The following is a 22962-nucleotide window of genomic DNA, read 5'->3' as shown; positions in this document are numbered from 1 at the left end:
GCCAGCTTTCTGGCCCCCTTCCCAAGGAGTCTCTCTCTGGCTGATTGGACTGAGCTGTTTCTTTTTGGGAGGTCTTCACAATCAAGCACCCCTGGAGGACTTGAAAAAAACCAGGGAGATTTCATGGTCTCTTTTCAAATGCTCAGGATGTCCCAGGAATCACCAGCATCTCTGAGGAGCCAGAATCATGGGGAATCAAAGAAGCTGAGCCGAGGGTGGCAGCCTGGGGAAGCAATCTGAGTTGTGTGGAGTGTCTGTGAGCATCTGTGCTGCGTGGAAAGTGCCACCGAGCAAAGGATGTGCCTTCCTGTGTGGTGAGACCAGCAGGAGATGCTGTGTGGTGTACCTGCAACTTCTTTAGCCCAGGACTGCATTACTTGCAGTCATTGAGGTGTCTATTGAGGTGTCCAAAGAGATGCCTTCTTCCAGATGCTCCCCAGTTCTGCTGATGTGCCATTTTGATTGCCCTAGTGGGGCTCAGGGCTCTGTAGTGCAAACACAGAAACTGTGAAAAAGTATTCCTCAGTGACATTTGCACTGACTAGACACACTGCCTTCCACATCCTTCATGGCTTTGCTGCCAGCTTCTGCGAAGCAGAAATCACTCTTGTGTTCTCTGCTTATACAGCTGCTTAACAGCCCCAGGCGCCAAGGTGATGCAAGAACTAACAGCTAAGCCACACTAATGCACTTTCCCACCCAGGCTTCCCTGAAATCCAGTTTCCAAAAGAAACTGTCTTCTCTACTCACTTTCCTAGCAGCCCATCTCAGAGACCCACAGGCCTGTGCTGGTCTCTCCTTTGCGTGCTGCCTTCCTCCACCAGCAGCCTCTGGAGTGAGCCTGTTCAGCAGTGCTGGTCCCACTCAGTCTACAAGGGACAAGAGGGGAGAGAGGCCTCCTTGAATTACTTTTTTTTCAACAGTAGAAAGGGGGGAAAAAAAACCTTCCTTTTGTTGACTACAATGGCAAAAATGAGATGACTACATATTATTTTGCCCCCTTTCCTGCCTCCATGCATTCCTCATCTGAGCCAGAGGAGTGAGAGCAACTAGAATATAACCTAAAGCCCCTGCTTTATTTCACTATTGCTTTCTTTTAGATATTTTTGGAGAGAGATGTTGCAGGTGGCCTGCTCAAACATGTAGGGCTGAGAAGTGGGAAAAGGCATGACTAGATTTTCAGAAAAGAATCAATAGTCCTCTGGAGGACTGGTGTACTACAGCTGTAAATATTTCAGCCCTCCGATCAAGATGAGAACAGCAGTATGTGACTCAGACACCACCATCCTGAATAGTCAAGGAAGACTTTATGAGTTAGTGCAGTGGAGCTCCATGAGAAATGCATAGTATGCTGGCAGAAAGCAGGATCAGCTCACAAATAGCAAACAAAGGGACAGAGAAGAAATGATCACATTTATACCAGATGCCAGGCTTTGGACTCTGTGCTGTCAGTTCCATCTGCCCATGTATTGTGGAAATGCACCTGATGGTACCAAATGTAACGACAGTTTGGCCTGTGCTCTCACTGAACATTTCAGCCAGCCCTACACAGCACAGTGCACGTGCTGTAGGCATGTAACACTGCAAAACTGCTTAGTATTGGCAAAGAGAGGGAACATCATGTCTTTTCCAGCTGTAACTCCTGCAAATCCTTGGGAAACTTTTCCTCTCAAATATCTCCGTGAGTGTGCTATATTCTTTCTTGCTGGCTGGCTTGTATTTCTGTGTGCGAATAGTTCCAATGTGGTTGCTTTAGCTACCCTTCATTTTGGTATCAAGCCATATATTTTCAACCTTCTAATATTTGTAATTAACATAAACAGAGGTTGCACATGCATTTATATGCATAAAATGCCAAATTGGCTTGTGTTCTCTTGGCTCAGCCAGGGCCTGGAGACTTCCCCACATGGCTCCCCTCCAGGCTGCAGGGGTTGCTTCCATTTCAAATGACAACTTTTCCTTTAAAACCTCCGTGGCACCTGTGGTCCATCAATAAAGGAGCCTCAGGATCGTGCCAAAGCACATACAGCAGCTGCGTAGCAGGGAGTGAGTGCTGGCTTTCACCCATCTGCCCCACAAACATGTCCATGCCATGAGAGCAGAGCCATGCATGCAGCCTGTTGGCAAAGCCTCTCAGCACCATGGGCTCCGGTCCTCCGCACACCAGCTCCCGAGCCTCCATCACCTCCCATCTACAAGGTGTTCTCACTGTCAAGGCCAGAATAGCTCTGCCTGTGCTGCCTGAGCACCCAAAATAGACAAGAAATTAGCCTTATCTCTTTCTGTTTCTCCCTCTCTCTTTCTCAGTCCTGCTCTGGCTTCCTCTGTTGAAGTGCCCGAGCACCTCCCAAATTGAACAGCTGTCTAACAGGCCTTCTCCCTAGGGCTGCTAGGTCTTGGATGCTTTCGGATCCGCTTCCTCATTCTGTATTGCTCCTCACACATCATCTCATAGCAGCAGACTCTGAATCCAGCACTCAAGCAGTAAGTGACAAAGGAGTTGATTGCAAACAGATCTTTTCGGTATGTGTACATGTGAACACATACTTATGTTCAAGACTGGAAATCTTTACATTATTTTCTTATTTCCTTGTATTTTTCCTACTCATTTCATGTTCCATTTTTAGCTGTGCTTGCAACTTGTGTGGAACCTGCCCTCCTGAGTCACATGGATGAATTATCGGTTTGCTTTTTCTGGGAAAATAATACTGTAGAACGGTCACTCCAGCATACACAAGTACTACTGGCAAGGAATACATAGGTAGTTTAGATTTATATGGCTGTAACTGAAAGCAGAACTTGGCTATATTCTGCCTGACTGTAATGAAAAGACATAGTCACAATGGGCTTTTGTATGAACCTGGCTCCTAGAAATTATGGCAATAAAAATAGCAATGCCATCATTTGTTAATCCTAATTATTTTAAAAGTCAGACATGCAAACCTGTTCTTAAAGGGATGTGCTGAACTGAAATACATGACAAGAAGGTAGTACTTCTTTTACCAGCAGAACAGAGGCAACCTCGAGTCCTGCAGGAATTTATATCATGGTCATCAGCATGTGGTTTGAAAACTACAGGTTCTTCTAGACAGAAACAATAAATGTTTCTCTTCCAACATCCTCAGGATATGCCTTTTTTTCATGCTTGCAGAGTTTCTGAAGCAAGCTCCAGTTACTAAGTGGAATTGTGTGTAAATGTAAAGAGGTATTATGGTGGCTGACCCATGCCTTGGTCAAGTGCACACAGAAATGCTACCAGCCAGGCTGTGAGCCTGATAGCTTAGCAAAAGATGGTCAGTAGACCACAGCCAACAGGAATCAGCAGCAAGAAAGCAGTTGTAAGATTTTTTTTATTATTATTACAGTTGTCCTGTAGAGCCTTGGGACTTTTCTCACAGCTTTGATCAGTGTCCAAACCTTATCCATCTCCTGTTCTTGTTGTCTTACAGATTGGTGTGCCACTGACTTACCCTTTTGTCTGTCAATCTCCAGTTAACAGTGTTTCAGATCTAAGCAATTCCAAGCAGGTCCTGCTGCGTAGTCTGTCCATTAACAGCTCTGAAAGGGAACAAAATATTTCACTTGAATGCCATGTGCAACTGTTATATCTTGTTAATTTCTTGAATGTATGTGCTTACATTCAAGTTAATTTAGGGCTGATGACAAGTACCATACTGACAAGCCCAAAGTTCAACATAAATTGCCCATGTCTTCATCATGAGGGAACCTGAACATCTTCCAGTTGCCCATGAATCCATGTGGCTCATCCATCCCATATGAGGTTTCTTCCCTCACATCTTCTCCCTGGGGAAAGTTGTATGCACAATGCCAATGTGTTTGGGTAGTATTTTTCTGAAGACATAAATTTTTGCAGCCAGTTGTGCTGCACAGTACTCATGCTGCATATTATGTCAGCTAGTTCCCTCCTCCCTCAGTTGCCTCCTCCCCTGCAATTTCTCGATCCACTGGCCACTTTCAGTTACATTTGATAAAGTGAGAGAGATATCAAAGATGAGAAGTTCCTATAAAGCAGCGAAAACCAGGGCCTGAGTAGAGGACTGAGACCCCAGTTAGTGTCCTGAGTGAGGGAAAGACTGCAAGGTGAGAGCAGTAATTAGCTGTCCTGTTTCATTGCCAGCTGGCAAGGAATAAATGTATCCCAGAGAGCCAGTCAGCACTACATGGCTCAAAACAGGCCATGGCACGTGCTGCTTTTGGCTCCCTCCAGGCTTGCTGGATAAGAGATGAGGGTCTGTGAGGCATTTCAGGCAATGCATGGAAACATGAGATCATGGGAAATTGTTACGTTGGTTGTCATTATACGGATGAAATACAGAAATCTGATAGAAAAACAGACTGCATCAATTCACATGATCAGGAAATTACTTGTTTTAGCATTTGCCTGCTCGTTGTTCACTGCAGAAAAGGTGTGTTATGCCGAATGCCTGGCACTGGGAGACAAAAAAATGCCGAGCTGCAGGATGTCCCTGGGAGCTAGTGGAGAACAGGTTGTCCTCTGTACAGATGGATTTCCCTGTGCAGTGCTGTCATGGATCTCAGGCTCTACAAGGCAACTGGAATTAGTTTAGCTGCAAAGACAGATTACTAAACTCGCTCAAATTACCTTCTGTTCGTGGTGGGCAGAGGACGTGCCCACAGACTGTTACCACAGCCAAAGTTCTGTTAAAACGCAGTCAATGAGTTACTCTAATTTCACTGCGATGCTGGAAAACACAGGTGAGATTAACTAGATCGGCAGTTTAACAAGAAGAGCACATCTGCTGTACCATTAATTACAATACCTTTGCAGCTTCTCGTCTCTTTTTGTACATAATGGTCTAATCCCAGTAATGACACATTTTTCTTCGGATGTGCTTAGGTTGCCTTTCCTCTTACACTTACCCATACAAAGACTAGCAATTGCAATGAAGTTCATGGAGAATCAGGATAGGAGAATGAGGCTACCTATAGATATATTGTGACAGCATTGTTTTCATCAAACAATAAGAAACATCAGTCGTGCTATGTTCAGGAACACATGTTGCCCCATCATGGAGTCCTCTGATTGATCATTTTTCAAAATCAGAGCTCTTTCCTTCCCTGCCTATGTTTCTACACGGAGAAGACACATTGGTAATGAAGATTACTGCCTGTATTGGCTTTACATGTGACCTTTCTCCAAAAGCAATTATTTTTCATCAGTTCCACATAAAATCCATTAAAATCCTTCTGTCCAGCTAACTCTTGTGAGGCATCCTTAGATCTCCCAGCTGGATGGCTAAAGCATTGGCCTATTCCCTGACCTTAGCATCCATTTTATTATTAAACTTGCAGAAGCAAGCAATTCTTCAGACTGGCAGGCTAGGCAACAAACTCAGGCTTTAAGAAACCACACTCTATGCACATGTTTTGTTTCTACTAAGATCACTGGACTTGGGCAGCTGCTGTTTCCTGGATTAATGACCAATACCTCCTCCCCTCAAGTGTCCCACTTAGCTTTTCCCCAGAGAAATAGGGCAGCCATCAAACCTGCTGGGATCTGAATCCCAAACTACTTTGGACATTGACCTTTCCAACACTGCATGAATTTTTTAAAACAGTTACTGAAATTTCAACTAACGATTTATTTATTTTTTAATTAGTGGGCCCTTAGGAAGAAAAAGGGATAGACTCGGACAGCTCCTTGGTCCCAGAGCTGCTTATCAGCATGTGCAGTAAACAGGGGAAAAATCATAAATATTGCATTCTCTTTCAAGATAAGGGATTTCAGAGTGAAAGATTGCTTCCCAATAGCAAACTTCAGGGCAATGTCATGGAAATGGGTCACAGATTTCTGGAATGCAAAGTCCATCATGGGTCTTCCCTGGAGCACAGGATTCTCTCCTACTCCCACCCAGCTTCCCACTGGCTCTCAGGCAGCCCCACTTCAGCATGGCAAGTTAAGGCTGCAACCTGAAGGTGTCTGCAACAACACCTACATCAGTAACCTTTAGGAAAGGAGTGGAATCCCCGTTTGTTTCTTATTTCAGAGAAACATAACATTTCCTAGAAAAATGACTGGTGTTCAAGTCTTCTGCCTGTGTAGAAATGAGGTTTTCTGCCTGCTTTGAGAATGAGGGTATGTTGTGGGCTGAAGGACCCATGTTCTCTGTACCTCATGAAGTCCTCAACCCTGCCAGGGCCTCACTCCAGCACCAGCTGCTTGGGAACTCAGCAAGACCCAGACCAATCCCACCAAACTCGGCCGAGCAGGAAAGAGGAGCTGCCAAAGCCCATCCCACCGTGGGGCCCTCTGGGCAGGGGTCCTGCAGCTGACAGCAGGAGGTGGGCGATGGACCACCTCTGGGAGAGAAAGGATGCTCCCACACTACAGTGGGAAGCTGCTCTGGTTCCTGGCTCTCCTTAGCATTCACAGTGATGACTTGGCATGTTCATGCTCTCTACATAAATCCTGATAAACTCCTAACCTCAAAAAAACATCCTGTAACTACGGGCTCCCATGTCTAGTTGCCATATTGTGTGAAAAAGTGCTTCCCCTTATCACTATTACGTTTGCTCCTGCTGCTGAATTTCACCAAATCTCTTTGTGCTCTTGTTTTAAAGACAATGTGAATATTAATTCCCCTCTCTCTTATCTGTCCCACCCACTCTCTTCATACATTTATCATGTCCACTCTTATTAATCTCCTCTTGAATGTAAACTCTTCCAACATTTTTCAGTCACTGCTTATGGAAGTTTTGCTTGTCCACATGAGTAAGAGTGTTAACCTCTACCTGCCTGCCTCAAATAGGAACTAGCAGTCAAAAGATCAAGGTGGCTCTCTATCTCATTATTAAAAAAATACATCAAGCACCACCTCTTTTAACATGGTTACAGAAATAACTTAAAGGAAAGTCTTACAACAGCATCTCCTGTCTTTGCAGCATAATTTTACTATTATTATATTCTGTATAGAAGGGCATATATTTTATTAATTGTCATAAGCATAAATAGCTTTTTTAGCTTCTATTTAAAGAGCTCTTGGCAAAATGTATAAGGGCTGAAGAAACATAATTTTTTTAACATGCTTTTAATCCCTTCCCTAAACAAACCCTCTGACTTGAATTTTTTACATTTTGAAGGCAGTTGGGTTTATGGCTTGCTTTGTGACGCTCAATGTTAATGGTACCCATCACATTTTTGTGGTATCCACATTGTCTGTTTTCCATAAACGTGCCATCATAATTCAAAACAGCAGCTTTCAAATATGTTTTGCCTCTGCCCAAGGGAGATCACATCATATTTTTTTACACTCTTGACAGAACTGCAATAACCAAAGCATAATTTGTATGGCACTTCCAGTCTTTAATGTTTAATCAAAGTGCCCTGGCATTGTTTAAATACCTATTAATTCTGCTAATTTTCAGCCTGATTGTTAAGTAACTGCAGCTGATTTACAAAGAGACTGCATTTCAGCCTCTCAATGGCAAAACATATATGCCTGGACCACAGCTTCATTTTGCAGAGCCACCTTGTCTGTGCCATTATAACACTTTCCTAGAGTTCCTCCTTTAGAGAGGGAAAGAGGAATTGAGGAAATTCTTTTTATGTATTCTGTGCTTCTTTCTTCATTACGAAAACATGAGTCTTCCCTTCTTCTTCTATCTCTTCCTGTCCCTTCCCAGCATAAACTTCTCTTCCACTACCAAGATGTGACATAGGACAGAACAGAAGAGCCTCAGTTTATGTCTCAGCTTCAATTGCAGTGATTCAGTGCAGTTTAACAATGTAAATGAAAATAAAATGTTTACAGATTTTTGTAGGAAGTACTATGTTAGTTCTGCAATGAGGAAGACTCCTTGAATATCTTAGCTATCCTCTCAAAAGTATCCTTCTTCCCTTCCTCTGAATTCCTACTAGGACTGTTTGCATTCCCAGAAGTCAAATCAAGACTAAAGCTATTGATCGAAACACTTCTAGGCGAAGCTGTCTCCTTGAAATTCATGTTTGTATGAGTGTCAGTGCTGAGACTAAAAGCAGTACCCTCACCTGATGTTGATCCACATTCCATGGCCCAAGGGAGTTTATTTTTATCATTTTTTTTAAATAAAAAAGACACAATTAAAAATAATAATATATGAAAACACAAGCGAAGAGGAAATGAACAAGCAGTAAGCTCAGAACAATGAGATGGGTCACAAACAACGCGCCAGGCCAAACAAGAATTGCAGTCCCAGCTCCAGCCCTCCAAGGGCTTCTGTGTGTACTTAACTCTATTTCCCCTGGCCTGATCCTGCACTGATTGTGTCATTAGGGCCCCAAGTTCAGTAAGAGCAAGCGCAAGCCTTAATGAAACCATCTGGCACAGGCATGCCTGTAACCTGAGGACCATAAGCGTACCTCTGAAGTCATGCTGGTGTCCTGCCGAGGGAGAATTTAGTTTCTCCAAGGCCTTGGTGATGACTTGAGGGGTGACCTTCTCAAAAGGGACTGGTGGAGGTGAGGGAGTCATGGTTTCCCTCTGAGATCAAAAAGAGCTAGTGTCCCAGCAGAGCATCAACAGACAGCATATAATGATGGGGCATCTTGCTACAGTTTGAAGAAAGGAGCAGGCCAAATTGCAATCAACTCATTCTGGCTGAACTGCACGTTGCACCAAACCAGCCCCACAGAGGTACGGAGGAATGCCTGTGGGTGACATTATACCAAACTGGGGTTAAGTTATCCCAAATGATTAAATAAACTGACAGTGGTCTCTTAAGCAGACTCGAAGAAGTTGGGTTGCAGAAGCCTTCAGCTAACTGAAAAATGTGTTGTCCTTAGCTGCAGCCTGAGAATCGGAAACATCAGTTATAAAGTAGACAAAAATGTAAATACAGGAGCAGTGTGCTGACCACTGCTGGCAAACACAAGGAGTCAGGGGAACAGAAAGAACTGTAAGTCTTTGTTCAGATGCTGTGACACAGCCGACCTCAGGGTAGCTTAGGACAGAGATCTGCTATGGGCCATCCAATCACTAATAGGAAGCAGAAGCAGCTTTTTACAAGCATTTGTACAAGATATCCAAACAATGAGATATGATGGTAATCAGAGATTTTAGTTACTCAAAACTGTGTAGAAAAAAACCAATAGGGTAACTAAAATCTCTCAAGTAAGTAACCAAGGTTTTCAGCAGCAGTAGAAGAGTGACCAGACCCTAAAAGACCACTATGTTAAAAACATTAGAGCAAGCGATCCCTACACAGAACACCTGGCACACAGAAGTACAATTCCAGGTACAACAGTAGCTTTCTGAGGACTTAAAAAGTGCATACTACAGAAAGCAGTAACACAAACACATAGCTAAGGATAAATATAAGGGAATAAGTTAAGGAATTGGGTACAGAAGCAGAGCTGCTACAGCGCAGAAGGCGTTTCAACCAGGAAACGACATAAACGGGAACTGGGAAAAGTTCTAAAAATACATTTTAATTAGAGGAAGAAAAAGGAAAGTCTTGATCCATTACCAAACAGGAAAACAGAGCAAATAACAAATGATGCAAAGAAGCCTGACATGTCTCTTGATCCAGCCCTTATTTTTAAAAAAGCTGTTCGTGACCAGCTAATTAACTAAATTATTTTATTTTTTTTAAATGAGGTAGGACTGCAGGCCAAAACAGGAAAAGGCCAAGTTAAAGAATACTTGGATGAGCCAACTGCATACAAGTCAGCAGGGCCTCATAAAGTTCACCTGAACTTATTTAAGGAATAAGATGAAGTAATCTGTGAATCGCTAACAATTATTGTAAAGCAATTATTACAAACGAGTCACAGAACAGGATGAGCCCTAGAGCACAGAAGGCTGAATATAGTGCTGATCTTTAAAAAGCAATAATGAGACCCCAGGAAGCTATAAACCACTCACTCTGATTTCCAAAAAATCTGGAATGAGTTATTAAACAATCAGTTTTTAAATACCTAGAAGATGGTATGGTGATAAAAGCAGTCCAGTTGAGTTTATCAAGAACAGATCATGTCAAACCAGTTTAATTTCCCTTTTTAACAGAGTAGCTGGCTTAGTGAATAAAGAAGAGCAAGTGGATGTGATTTATCTTAGCCTCCCGACATGGTCGCATTAGGCATGAGCTAAAATGTAATCACAACAGGACGGGTGCACAACTGGGTGAACTTCACTCCAAAAACACAGTTATCAATTGTTCCTATCAAACAGGAAGTTGTTCAAGTGGTATTCCTCTGGGATCTTTTCTGGGCCTGTTTCCATTCTTTTCACTAATGATGCAGATGATGAAATCTGTGGTTACCATTAAACTTGGAGAGGCTACAAGAGAATCACAGTCAGATGATCAAAGTGCAGAAATGATCTGGAAAGATGGTCCACAGCCAACCTGATTAAGTAACTGCTAGGATAAAGTGCTACTTTCAGGAAGGACAAATCAAATTCCCAACTAATGGTGAAGAAATTTGTAAGCAGTGGTATAGCAGAAGGTCTGAGGGATGTAGCAAGTGATAGGCTGGATTTGTGTTGACAGTGCAGTGCCCTGACAAAAAATATATAAATATCTGAGTGGTATATATAGAAGCATCACATGTAAGACAAAGAAGGCAATTATTCTGCTCTGCACTTTGTTGTGGAGGTCTCAGTTGAAAAGTTTTGGGCACTGTACTTCAAAAAAGATAATAGAGATACTAGAAACAATTCCAGATGAGATCAACAAGTATGATCAGAGATTTGGAAAATACAATCCATGAGGTAAAAAGAATTGCATTTGTTTAGTCTAAAGAAGATTTCCTAGTCTAGAGAAGATGAAGGTGAGGCAAGACTCTGGTTCCTAAATGCACACAAAACTCTAATAGAGATGACAGTGAGCAATTGTTCTGTTAGAAAAAAAGGATAAGAAGAGACCAGATAATATTGCCCAAAAGGTTGTTTATGCTGGAGCCTGGGGGAAAGCTTTCCATCCGACAGTGCAGTGGAGGCAGAAGATTGTGCGAGATTGTGGAGAGGCTTAGGTAGAGGTTAGGCAAATGCCTCCTAGGAAGAGACAAAATACACTAGTTTGCGCCCCAAGACACCTCTGTCTCTGGAGACCCTTCCCTGCCTGAGGTTCCTGCAGCTTTAAGGCTTAGTAGCTGAGGATGCAGGAGTGTAATTTCTGACATTATAATGCAGTAACTCTGTTAGTGCTTTAAAAGAAATGATTTTGCATATAGTAATGATCAACCTAAATAGACTTGCTCCCCTCTGCCAAATATTCCTGGTTATCAGATTTCTTCTGCTGCTGGGCAGGTAAGACAGATCCAATAAAAGAAATGAATGCCCACTGATTTTCTTACATCAGCACAAGTAGGGCTTGGCAGAAAAAAATATCAGTGTTGGTTACTGTATAAGCACCGAGTGTAAGTCCGTTTTTATGACCCCAGGTACATAGCCCATCAGTGTGCCAAATCCATATCAGCCTTCACACTTCAGCCTCCGTTTTCCCAGATGCAATGAGAGGGACCAGGCTGCATCCTGGCCAGGATTCACAGCACACTCTCTCAGTCCACCAGTCTGCACCTCCAGGACCACAGAGGGACTCTGGTGAAGCACTCTCAAGTGAGCACAGGTCGACCCAGGCAGCTCAGCAATCCTTTATCCTCAAGGGCTTGTCTGGGAAATAGAGCCCATGGGAAGGAACAGTGAGGCCACGGTCACATCTGGGTCCAGGGCAGACCCTTGCCTTGTTGCAGCCTCTCACATTGCCATCATTCCTTTGATCCTGAGAGGAACTGAGACTCCCTGGGATCCCAACCCTCCCGGCAACTGTGTTGCTCAGCTCCCATCACTTGGAAAGGGCTCAGTGTTCCTCAGCCATCCTCTATACTTTACAGAATGGTGCCTTTCATGCCCAGTTGCATACAGGAGTGTCCAGAAATGAGTACCACCTTCCAGGGATGGTAAAAAGAGGGGAGAAAAAAAGCCCTGCCCCAATCATCCGCCTTCAAGATCCCATAATTCACACACACAGCCAAGCATAACTTATCTCCTGCACTTGTTGTTCCTCATGTTGTAAGAAGACTGTTCAGAAAACACAGGATAAATTGAATGAATTAATTTAAACCATCTTTCCCTTCTCTTTTTTAATGTGCTTCTATGCATCTCTTTAAAATTTATAACCTAATATGTTGTTTGGTTTTTTTTTAATTTCAGAGATGAAATTTTGCTGTTAATTTATTTCAGTGCCACCTTTTCTTTTCTTAAGTGTTCAAGTCTAGCACATCTGGTGAACAAGCAAGATTTTGTGGGGGCCCAGCTATTTCCTGTGAGGCTACGGTGTGTTTTGTCCTATCACTACACTGAGTGTAGTGCAAGGTCTGCAAGTGACACTGAGTTAAGGTACTCAGGCTGCTTTCCTGTCTTGAATGCTGTAAATCGGTGCCAAAAACTAAGGGCGTCGGGAAACTAATGAAGAGGAGAAGTGGCAGCAGTCATTAAAACAGATGCCTCCTGTGATGGCCAAAGATAGTATTAGGGAAAGGATGGAAATCTCTGCAAGGGAATCAAATGGGAGAATACCATCAGCAGATAATTCAATTTTATAGTTAAATTAGAACTGTTCTAATACGGACACAATTTTAGATGTCACAGTTAAAGCACAGTTCCGTTTTGCACTGAAAACAGGAATTCAGTTTCTTTGTTATATTTGAAAAACACAGCCTCCTCCTCAAATTGGCAGCACTTATCCCTCTGGGTACGAGATGAATGGTCTGGTAATTTGTCGGTTTCTGATTTACAATTAATTAGAAACTTGGTCCTTTTAGAAATCTGTTCCAATTGTTTCTTTGTTTGAAACATCTCAACAACGAAATAACGCAGGCCATGAAAATGTTCCATCTAGTCAAAATTCATTGAAACTTTGCACATAGACAATAGCTGAATAAATTAGTTTGCAATGAAAAATTTTTGTAACTAATTGCAGACAGGGAATACTGTGACTTCAACGAAAGCTCATCCAATCATCTGGTTTCCTCTAGAGTGAATTTGCACATGCTAATCCCATTGGCTGTAAGGATTAACATTCATTAATCCCATTGACTTGAAGAGGGGTGAATGTATCCAGAAGACATTACTTGGCCAGTTCCTTTAAGTTTTTTTTTGTTTTGGTGCATAAAGGGCTCCCCTCAGCACTGCTGATTCAGTGTTTGTTTAAGAGGAAGTGCTGAAGAACCTGAGGCAGCAGAGCTCTTAACAGTAGTGAAGTAATGGGACCTTATGCCCCCTTCGCTCAAATACCATCGCTAACGCAGCACACTAATCCAGAGGTTTCAACCTGTGGCCTAGAAATCCCTAACAAGCTTAAGAAATACAATTTCAAAGGGGTCCACAAAAAGTACCTATTGCAAGAGGCTCAAATTTGCTACACAGGAGTATATGCTTCCTTTAGAAATTTTGTAGTGGTCCACAAACTGAAAGCAAAATGAAGTGAACCAGCAGCAGATTTGATTCAGGTGTCTTCATTACCTGTTTGGTGTAGCTCTGGTTGTCTACATTGGTGGTGAAGTCCTGGCACAGAACCAGGATTCAGAACTCCAGAAGACAGAAATAAAAAAAGAGATATATGAAAAAAAGTAGGCACTTCAGAAGAAAGAAAGAAACCTACCACCAACAAAAATCACACTGGATTAGCCCAGGAGAAGAAATGTAATAAGTTCCCTTCCCAGGAACTGTGGCTGACAAGAGTTTCAGTGGAGGATAGAGATGTCCTTGGAACATTGACCCTTACAGGTCAATGCAGCCATGAAGGCTGTCCCTCTGATGCATGTTAAGGAAGACTTAAAGAAATGGATGCCAAGGCTAAGAAAGCTGCTGAGCAAATAGGAGGAACAGCTCTTCACACCACAGCGATTTGCCAATCAAAAAGCCCAAAAAAAGGGCTTGCTTGGGTTCTGGTAATGAACTGGGGGGGGGAATAAATAAATAAATCACAAAGACTCTGATTGAAACCAAGAATCGCTCATTTAGGTAGTTTTATGCAAGCTTTTGAAAAATCTTTTTATAACTGATGCAAATTTATAAAGGAAAATGTAGTTCAGAAGCAAAAGAATGCTTTTGTTTAGAAAAAGTTTAAAACAAATACTGTTTAACATTTAGACAGACTCATTTTTCCCTTAAAGAAAACAATTTTTTGTGTTTATCCCAAATTCATAAATATCTCTGATGCCCCCGTATTTGTACAGTGAGATGAGTTCATCTGCCAAAAAAAAAAGAAAATCTCTCTTAATCTTAAAATAAGTAACATCCAAAAATATCAGACCAAATTGTCACTCAGACATGAGCTACATCCAAAGACTTAACGAAGATCTAATAAATGAATAACCCAATGCCTGGGAAAGAGAGTGGTCACCAGAATGAGCAGGATACCTGCCCATCCCAAAGCAGCCGTACCCCAACAGCAAGCCCCACCAAGGAGCAGAGCAGCCTGCATGGCATGGAGACTCTGCTAAAATCACCAGCACAGAGAGGAAGTCAGGAGACACAAAACATGAGGGAAATGCAGAGTTGCACAACTCCCGTGGCAGAGAGAGAAATTGCAGAGCCGCAGAAGCCAGCGCGGGACATGAACTGATTTCTTCGCATTATCTGTTAGGAAAACATGGCCCAACGGAAAGCGTGGGAGGAAGCTCTTGCCCCACGGCAGGAGGGAGGTGGGTGCAGCGGCTGCTCCATCACGTGGGGCTGGCAGCAGGGAGATGACCCCAGGTCTGTGGAATTCTGGGGTCACCTCAGATGTGGTGGGCGTGTGACAGAAAAGAGGGGCCTCGAGAAGTGCCAAATGGCAAAGAAACGGCATATGCAGGCAAGATGGTGAAAAGCAGTTAGGACACTAGAGGAGAATCTGCTCTGGCAAATGCCACCACCAGGAAAGCTCGATGGGATGTCCTGCACATGAGTGCTGGGACACAGGCATGGATTGCAAACCTCAGGAACCCTAATTTTTCTTCCGGTGCTGGAAATGTTTGTCCTGTGGACTAGGATAAAGAAGTACATTTTTTTCTCCATGCTTCTGTTAGGAATTCCTCTGGATTTCCTATCCAAAAATAATAAGAGGTTACAGAGGAAAATGTATGAGTGCTCACTTCTGCTCTCTGCTTTCTGAGGCAGAGATGGAGTGGGATGATGGAGAGGCACTGAGCCAGTGAGAGGTGTATGTCCTCCCAGGGTTTCCTCCCAGCACCTTCTCGGGAAGGAGGATGGCTCTACTTCCTCTGACCGGACACCTCCCAGCTGACCTTCCCACTTTGGAGGACAGGGTGGCCAAGGCAGATGTTCCTCAGGTTGCCTCCTTGGGAATATGAAGCTGCACCCAAGGGCTGGAGGTGTGATTTAGGCAGTCAGTTCCTGTGTGCATGGGTCTGGCAGCAATTCCAGTCTGCACAGAATTCGAGGTTAAACTACTGAGCAAGACACCGTAAAGGCTAGCAAGCAAGACCACTCAAACCCAGGAGATTATAAAATAATGTAATAATATAAAATAATCTCCTGGAAGCCAACCACAAGCTGATGTGACCCTGCCTTTGGGTCTGGCAGCTGGACCAGTGGTGAGGAATCACACAATAAAGTAGGTCACAGGTTTCCAAAATACCTTTTTTTTTTCCTTTAAGCTTATGAGAAATGATGATTTATGAAAATCAGCTTGAAGCAAGGCAGTCGTTCTGATAATAAAACCGTAAAAGAGTATGGAGGGCTCTGTCATTACAGTAATAGGCCCCAGATAAGTGCTTCATGAAGAAGACTATAAATCATTACTACTTACAAAGTGCTGAAAAGATGGGGCAAGGGGAGAATGAATGGCATCTGCTACAAAAATAAACTACAAGAGAAATGGGGCTCAAAGCTTTTATATTTTATACCGTAAAATACTCCATTTTGGAATTCAGTTAAGCCAAACATGCATTTTTCAGCTCCTCTCAGCACCTCAGAGTGCTGCTAAAATGGAAAGACCTCAGTGCAACCTGCAGGTCGAGTCTCTCATTGGCGAGGCAGCTGCCCGTCTTCGGCGGGTCCTGCACCAATCCCTCTGGAGTGTGCCCAGGGTGCCCAGCAGCCCCTTGCAGTCGTGGAGGTCTTGCTACCACATGTACAAGCCACAGAGAGAAGCAATTTCCTGCCTTGTTTAAAAGCAGGGAGGTGGCCGGCACGATGCTGAGGAAAAGCAAACATAGCCTCACCTGGCAAAATCAAAACAAAATTTGGTCTCATGGCTCTTTTCTTCCCCTCTGCCTATGTTTGCAGCAGGGCTGACCTGCTGCAGAGATTGGGATATAAAAAAAAAACACTGCAGAGCTTTGCTTTGCTCAGGTTTTTTGTTAGATTTATGTAAAGGAAAACACTTTCTTGGATTGCTGCGTGTCTGCCTCAATTGCTGCTTGTTTCCCCCAGGATCCCCCAGCAGGTGAAAAACTGCTCTCAACTTAACCATTAAAAGCTGTTCAGCCATGTCAGAGGAGGAAAAGCAGAAGCTGAGCTATGGGAAGGATGTGCTGTGGAGGGCAGGCTGCTGGGGAGCCTGGCTGGCAGGTAAGGGGGGACAGTTCTGCTGGGACCTCTGACCAGTCCCACTCCACCAGGACACAGGAGAGCCAGTGTCCCCAGCCCTGCCTGAGCCACTGGGGTATGGTGACATACCCAAATAAATGGATAAAGACAAACCAAGCGTGGGTCTAGGCTCTGAGCTAGACTGTTTCAGTGCTGCTTTCTAATGTTTGTACTGGTCCAGCAGCATGGAAATGGGAAGGCTTGGAGTGACAGTAACAGTGAGGTTTCATTCTGGTATCAGGTACCATAAACTAAGGACAGGTTCCCTTGCTAGGCTGCAACATCTGTTGCATGTGTAACTGCTTCTGGTTTGTGGCTATTTAAAATGTTTCTTGCAATTGCTCATCTTCACTAGCAGCAAATTTTTATTCATAATTTACACAGTGCTTTTACAACTTTTACTCAAAGTAAAATAAATGTAACAGCTGGTGAGTCTGTAGCTGCAGAAGGTGATAAAAAGAAGAATAAAGTATCTCTGAAATGAAATTTCCTTTCCAGCATATGCACTGGGCCCAACATAAAAGACAAAACAGAAAGTTTAATTTAAAACTAATTTATTGGTGAAATGTTATCAGAATCCCAGTGAAGACAAATACAACATGACACTGGGAAAAAGATCAGCTGGTGAGGATGAAAGCTACCAACATAACAATCCGCAGCCGGGGGAAGAGTTACACAAACTGGAGCACATCAGCAAAGCCAGAGTGAAATGCTCCCTCCACAATTTTGGATTCCAAAATGAAATCATTTGAGGTTAAAATGCTGATGGGAGCAAATATTTGTTCCTTTCACAAGAAGCAAACACTGGATTTTTGACCGTGAAACACTGTCTTGGCCCCATGCTTCTGTTTCCTCCCATTCTGCAAAAGCACCAAGTTAGAAGCAAGGAGCAGAGAAAAGAGAAATGACATTTTTGGAGTATGTTGACTGAACTTCACTGACACTAGATTTATATGTTTCTCCTTATTAAGGCAAAGGATACAGAAATTGGATAGCTCCTTGGTTGCTCTAAATCAGAAGGCTGTGAATATTGGTTTGTTTTGTTTTTTTGGAAAGAAGGTCTGGATGAATGAGAATCAAGAAACAAAAAAGGCTGACAAAAAAAAAGTTTCTTCTGGCTCAAAGTTCACCCAGATACTATCTCAAGAGGAGAGATAGACTTTTGGCTGAGGACCTTGCCAGAGGTCCAGAGGCTACCCACAGAGACATCGCCTCCAGTGGGGTGATTCCTCTTGTACCCAGGGAAGCAGGATTTGTATGTCCTTTTCAATGAGCAGAGTTGGGGAAAGGGTGCCTGGATCTATTGCCAATCTCTTCTCTGCTTGTAACATCCAGTGGGGTCCTATATTTTGGGTGGCCATTTTATATTACGTGTTTTGCTCAGTACTTTGTGAGTGTCTCTGTGGAGAAGAGTCAGTGTGCCCAAGAACACGATTTACTCAATATTCCCTTTATAACCAAAGGCACGAAGTGCTGGACCCCTTTGAGGAGACCCTGCTGTTACAGAGCCTCCAGCCTACACTTGAGAGAAGGTTTTAATTTAGTATGAGGCACAACTGCTTAGCAAAGCATCTCGTGGCTTCCATTTTGAAGGATGCACTTTGTTTTAGCAATAACGACCACAGAGTTATGAACCACAGCTCCAATTCAGTTCATGCACAATCAGACATGATTGTATTTAATAAATTAATTAACTCCTGTGTGAACCAGGGCTTCAATTTGGCCAGTGTTTTCCTTCCTATACTGTAACAAATTATTCTTATTGACTGAACAGAGTGTGCCAAAGTTTCTTCTGCTCTGATTTATGTGAAAAAATTAGCATGATATTGTCTGAGTTTGAGGTCACTCAGCTCTTTTTCTTGTACTTTAGTATCTACTTTCATTTCCATTCTGTACCAATTAGCACGGAGCAAGCAGGAACCAGCTATAAAGGACAGCTCCTCTACTTCATCCAGATTTTTCTTACACAGCTTCTTACCTTTCCAGAAAGGACCGCCCCCAGAAACCAACCAAACAACAACAACAAAAAAAATCTCAATATGTTGTCTCTAGAACAGCAAAAACACTGACAAAAAGAAGAGTTCTGCAAAGAACATGACTTCCCATTAAAGTAGAAGGACTAGTTTGTTCTAAAAATGAACTTCCCAAAGCTATAGAAAAAAAAAAAAAAAGGAAAAAGACATCCCACATCTACTCTTTGAAAAACAAATAAATCAGCCCTAAGGAGCACTAATTCTCAGGGCCAGCTTTCCAGCCAGGTAAATCACCAGCTCTCTACTACAGCATTGCCGATTTGTGCCAGCTGAACTACTTTTGAAGCTAATTGGGCTCAGCTGTAAAAAACAGGAAGTTGCCATTGGCCTTGTAACAGGAGGGAGAAATGAGAGGGACAAAAATGCTTAAGGAGCAAGTTCTTGAGGTTTCTTAGTGGTTAACCTCGTTTTTTGATGGAGCTTCTCTTCTCCAGGTAGGCTGCATTGCTACTGCTCTATTACAAGAGTTTATAATAATTTTCCAACAGCTGATAATACTCTAGTCTAAAAAGAGTTAAACAGAGTGTCCCCTGCAAGAGCTCCTCAGGTTAGAAGTCAGCTTTCTACCCTTTTCTTGGCATGATGTATCCTGTTTGGTGGTCCTTGGAATCTCATCGCAAACTCTGCTTGTACAACTAGATTTATAAGGAGGTTGCTGTTTGTGCAGAAGGGAAAGCTAGGAAGTGCTGCAATTAAAATTCTGGTTGCAGCGTAGCAAGATGCTTATGGCAGAGAGATGAAGCCATCTAGTGCACAGAGCAAGATGTCTACACCAGCTAACCAGATCAGGCTACCTGTCATTGGCACCATTTCTACCAGAGCATTGCACCTTTTCAGTACACATACAAATGTTTGTTAGAATGGGATGACTAAAGACCTGTCCAGACCTGAGAGATCTAGTCTGGAGTTATAGTAGGGCAGATTTTATCCTAGGAGAGAAATGGGATCCCATTGTAACTGGGATCCAGCTCAGCAGGAGATGCTGCTGCTCAGCATAGCCCATGTGCATCCCAAGGAATGATTGAAAAAAATTATTTTCTCCAAAGATATATTTTTGAAAGAATGCAGTGTTAGTAGCAAAAATAAGCCTGGGAAAAATTCTGTTTTTCTCCCCAAAAATAATAAATCTTAAAGCTAAGAGCTGTAATTTATCAAAATCAGTGGTTGGAGTTTAGTTTTTTTTTTATTAAATAAACAGCAACAATCACCTTTTGCTACAGTTCCAGGATACCACCCTGCTGGAACACAAAGTCTGACAAAAGCAATCTTTTGTCTGCTTCTTTTATAAACATGATTTTGCATCAAAGTCAAAAGAAAAAAAATGTGCAAGATGAGCTAATGCTACACTATGCTGCAAACATTGAGCCTGAGCAATTGCTGGAAGCTGAAGTTCATTTAAATAGCAACATGGAATATTTAATTTCAAAGGTGCCAGCTTCAAAACCTCTTCCTTGTTATTAGGGTCAATATTTGCATTAAATCTTTTTAGTAAAATACTATTTGGTTGCAAATATGATGTGTGCCTACTTCTGGATCTGAGAAATGGTGTAACCTGAGGGAAGATTTCTTAGTTTTCTCTGTTATTTTGCACAAAAGCCAGCAAATGGTGATGCTGAGGTGAGATGAACAGGTGTGAACCACAGACGCTAAACATCTCGTGTTATTAACAGTCCACATCTATCTTCACTGTTCTTGATTAAATTTCATCCTTACTTCGGGAGTAATTTCCAGACTTCACTGACTCTCTGTGTCATTTCTTTCCAAAGTCGTTACAGTAAAGATGTTTGTCAGGGGCATAGACAAACTTTTCATCTCTTGTGATGGAAAATGTGGTGTAATTACAGGCAATTAAATAAAGACATTCCCAAAGTGGGGATGAGAGGCTCACATTCCACTTCTAGGCATTCATCTCCCAATTTTTGCCTATTTTAGAACGCTATTGCTAGAAAGAAGATTGACGGGTCACAGACATCTTTGCTGGCTTGATTATTCTATGCTGACTTTTTCCCAAGGAGGAGCAGGTGGCATTTTTGATGTTACAGTAATTCACAGTGAAAAAGAGAAGCCTGCTGATGGACCTGGCAAGGCACAAGTAAATTGCCTGCTAACAGATTCATGTTCTCCAAGCATCGCCTAGGCACTTGATAGAGAAACGCGGGATCAGATTGCAAAGCAGCCTCTTATCAGGTGATGTCTCCTACTGATATCACAGAAGGCTCCAACTAATGAAACTTCAGCTAATTTGTCCTTGGTGTTACAGTTCTGGTGAAGTTTACATAGTGCATTCCTAGGGTGAGCTGTTCTGCACACCTAACACAAGCTGGACATATTGTGATGGCAGGACAGCTGCTCATGGTGTTTCTTCTTGTAATGTGTAGCATGTTAGAGAACACATACAGGGGCCATAGGTCTGTTTAAATTTCAGAGTTTTCCATTGTACTTTATGGCATAAACATATCTGATTTTATTTCAAACAAGAAATTAGTTTGAAGAGGATTTCTGCTGCAGATGCCTGTGGAGCACAGATTAAATGCTAGATCACAACATCTTAGCCTGGGCTCTTCTGACAGTCCAGATCAAAGTACCCTCAAACTGTGAAGTCATGATGTTTGACCCAGGAATCTTATCTTCCAGTCCCAGACAGGATTTCTACACTGGTGTAATTTCATTAACAGGCTGCAGTTCATTTTTTGGAAAAGCAGATGAAAAGTGGAGCAAGGTCCTTTTTCTTAATGGTAGGGTTTGGGAAGATCTTAATCTCTAACTTTTTTTCTCTCAGCTTCCTTTAAGACCTCTGTGACCATTCTACCATCAGTAGGAAATTCACACAGATATCCAAGAGCAAGATTTGGCCTTATGAGTTTTATGAGACTGAGATAACGATAAGTGCCTATTTTAAATCCTACAGCCAGACTGAGAAGGAACAGTCCTTATCACGTTAGTTATGATAGCAAATCTGCATACACACAAGTGTTAGATGAGAAACCAAAATTCTACTCTGCTTCCCAGACTCTCCACAAAATATATGCATTGGCAGAGAGCTGTGCCCAGAGCCTGGCTGCTCTGCACTACTTTCTATCATCTGAAGTCACAAATGGCCCTACCATAACCCTTTAATGCTTTGCAGAAAATAACATGTAGTGCACTGGAACGGTTGTTCTTACTGGAAGAGTGGGAAGGCACTAAAAGGAGCTAATAATGGTTAATGCTATTGCTAATGTAGCTAGTGCTGGAAGATAACAGGAGCAATCAACTCTCTCCTTCAGGACATGCATTTAGTCTCAGAAGGCAGAAAAACGTGTTGCATTAACCAGGTCCACTATGGGTTACTTCAGGGTCCTCCAATATATCTGGCACTGGCAAAAATAAATGTAAATGGCCCAGAGATCTCTTCCTCTGATGGCTTACTGCTGACCCATGACCCAGCAGTCAAGCGAGCTTACCCACCTCTGCTTGGTGGGACTGAGCTCTGCTTGAAGAAATCAGTGATGTTGGCACATATAGAACAAGCAATGGGGAAATTTCCACAAAATGTCTGAAGAACCCAATAGCGGCAGACAATGTCTGCATAATGTGACATGCATGAGCTAGTTATGGCTCTTCTGCTGTCCTGTACTTGCTCCAGATTCTGCCCATGGGATATGCTAGCCGTTTAAGCTCCAGCAAGACAGTTTTCTGCATAGCCAAGAGTTCAAGGAACAGTGGGTAATCTGAGGTTCTCAGTTGTAGGACACCTTGCACCCATATGTCTTAGAGGGCTATGTGTTCACTGCCTACTTAAAATCAGGCCAGCACAAGATGTCTAAGACAAGTGTGCGCAATAAGTAGCCATTTTGGAGGAGCATGGTCAGTCGTGGCTCTTTGTTGCATCCTTTCAAGCTATGAGCGTCATACTGCCTTTCTCATATCAGCTGGAGAGGCCAGGAAAGCACTCTCCTACTCAAGGCACAGGATGACCTGACCTTCCTAGATTACAATTACCCACGCTATCCAGTTTCTATGTGTAGTTACTCTGCTTTCACTGCCAGTTCAGCAAGCTGAACTTCTGCAAAGCCCAAGTTCCTACCCTTCAGGTGCATACGTGATGTCGATTTGTCAGTGTCTCTGGTACCCCACCACCTATTCCCTTCAAATGGAAGGGCCTTGGTGATTTATTGCACCAGAGGGTCTCAAGAGGCCCCATAACTCCCTCCCCTGAGACTTTCTTAACGTCATGAAGGGAGAGTATCCCAGAAGACAGAAGAAGCAGATTTTCCCTTTGGTTGTGAGACAGTAATAACACTGACCCAGCTCACTGGTACCTCACAGGCATTAGGCTTAGGGCTGTCTGGTACCAATGATGTGGGGAAAAGTACCAAAGTGACAGAAAGCTC

This window comes from Chlamydotis macqueenii, chromosome 7 (assembly GCF_036417535.1).
Source record: "Chlamydotis macqueenii isolate bChlMac1 chromosome 7, bChlMac1.mat, whole genome shotgun sequence".
In the NCBI taxonomy this organism is placed as follows: Eukaryota; Metazoa; Chordata; class Aves; order Otidiformes; family Otididae; genus Chlamydotis; species Chlamydotis macqueenii.
This window is presented reverse-complemented; position numbering follows the sequence as displayed.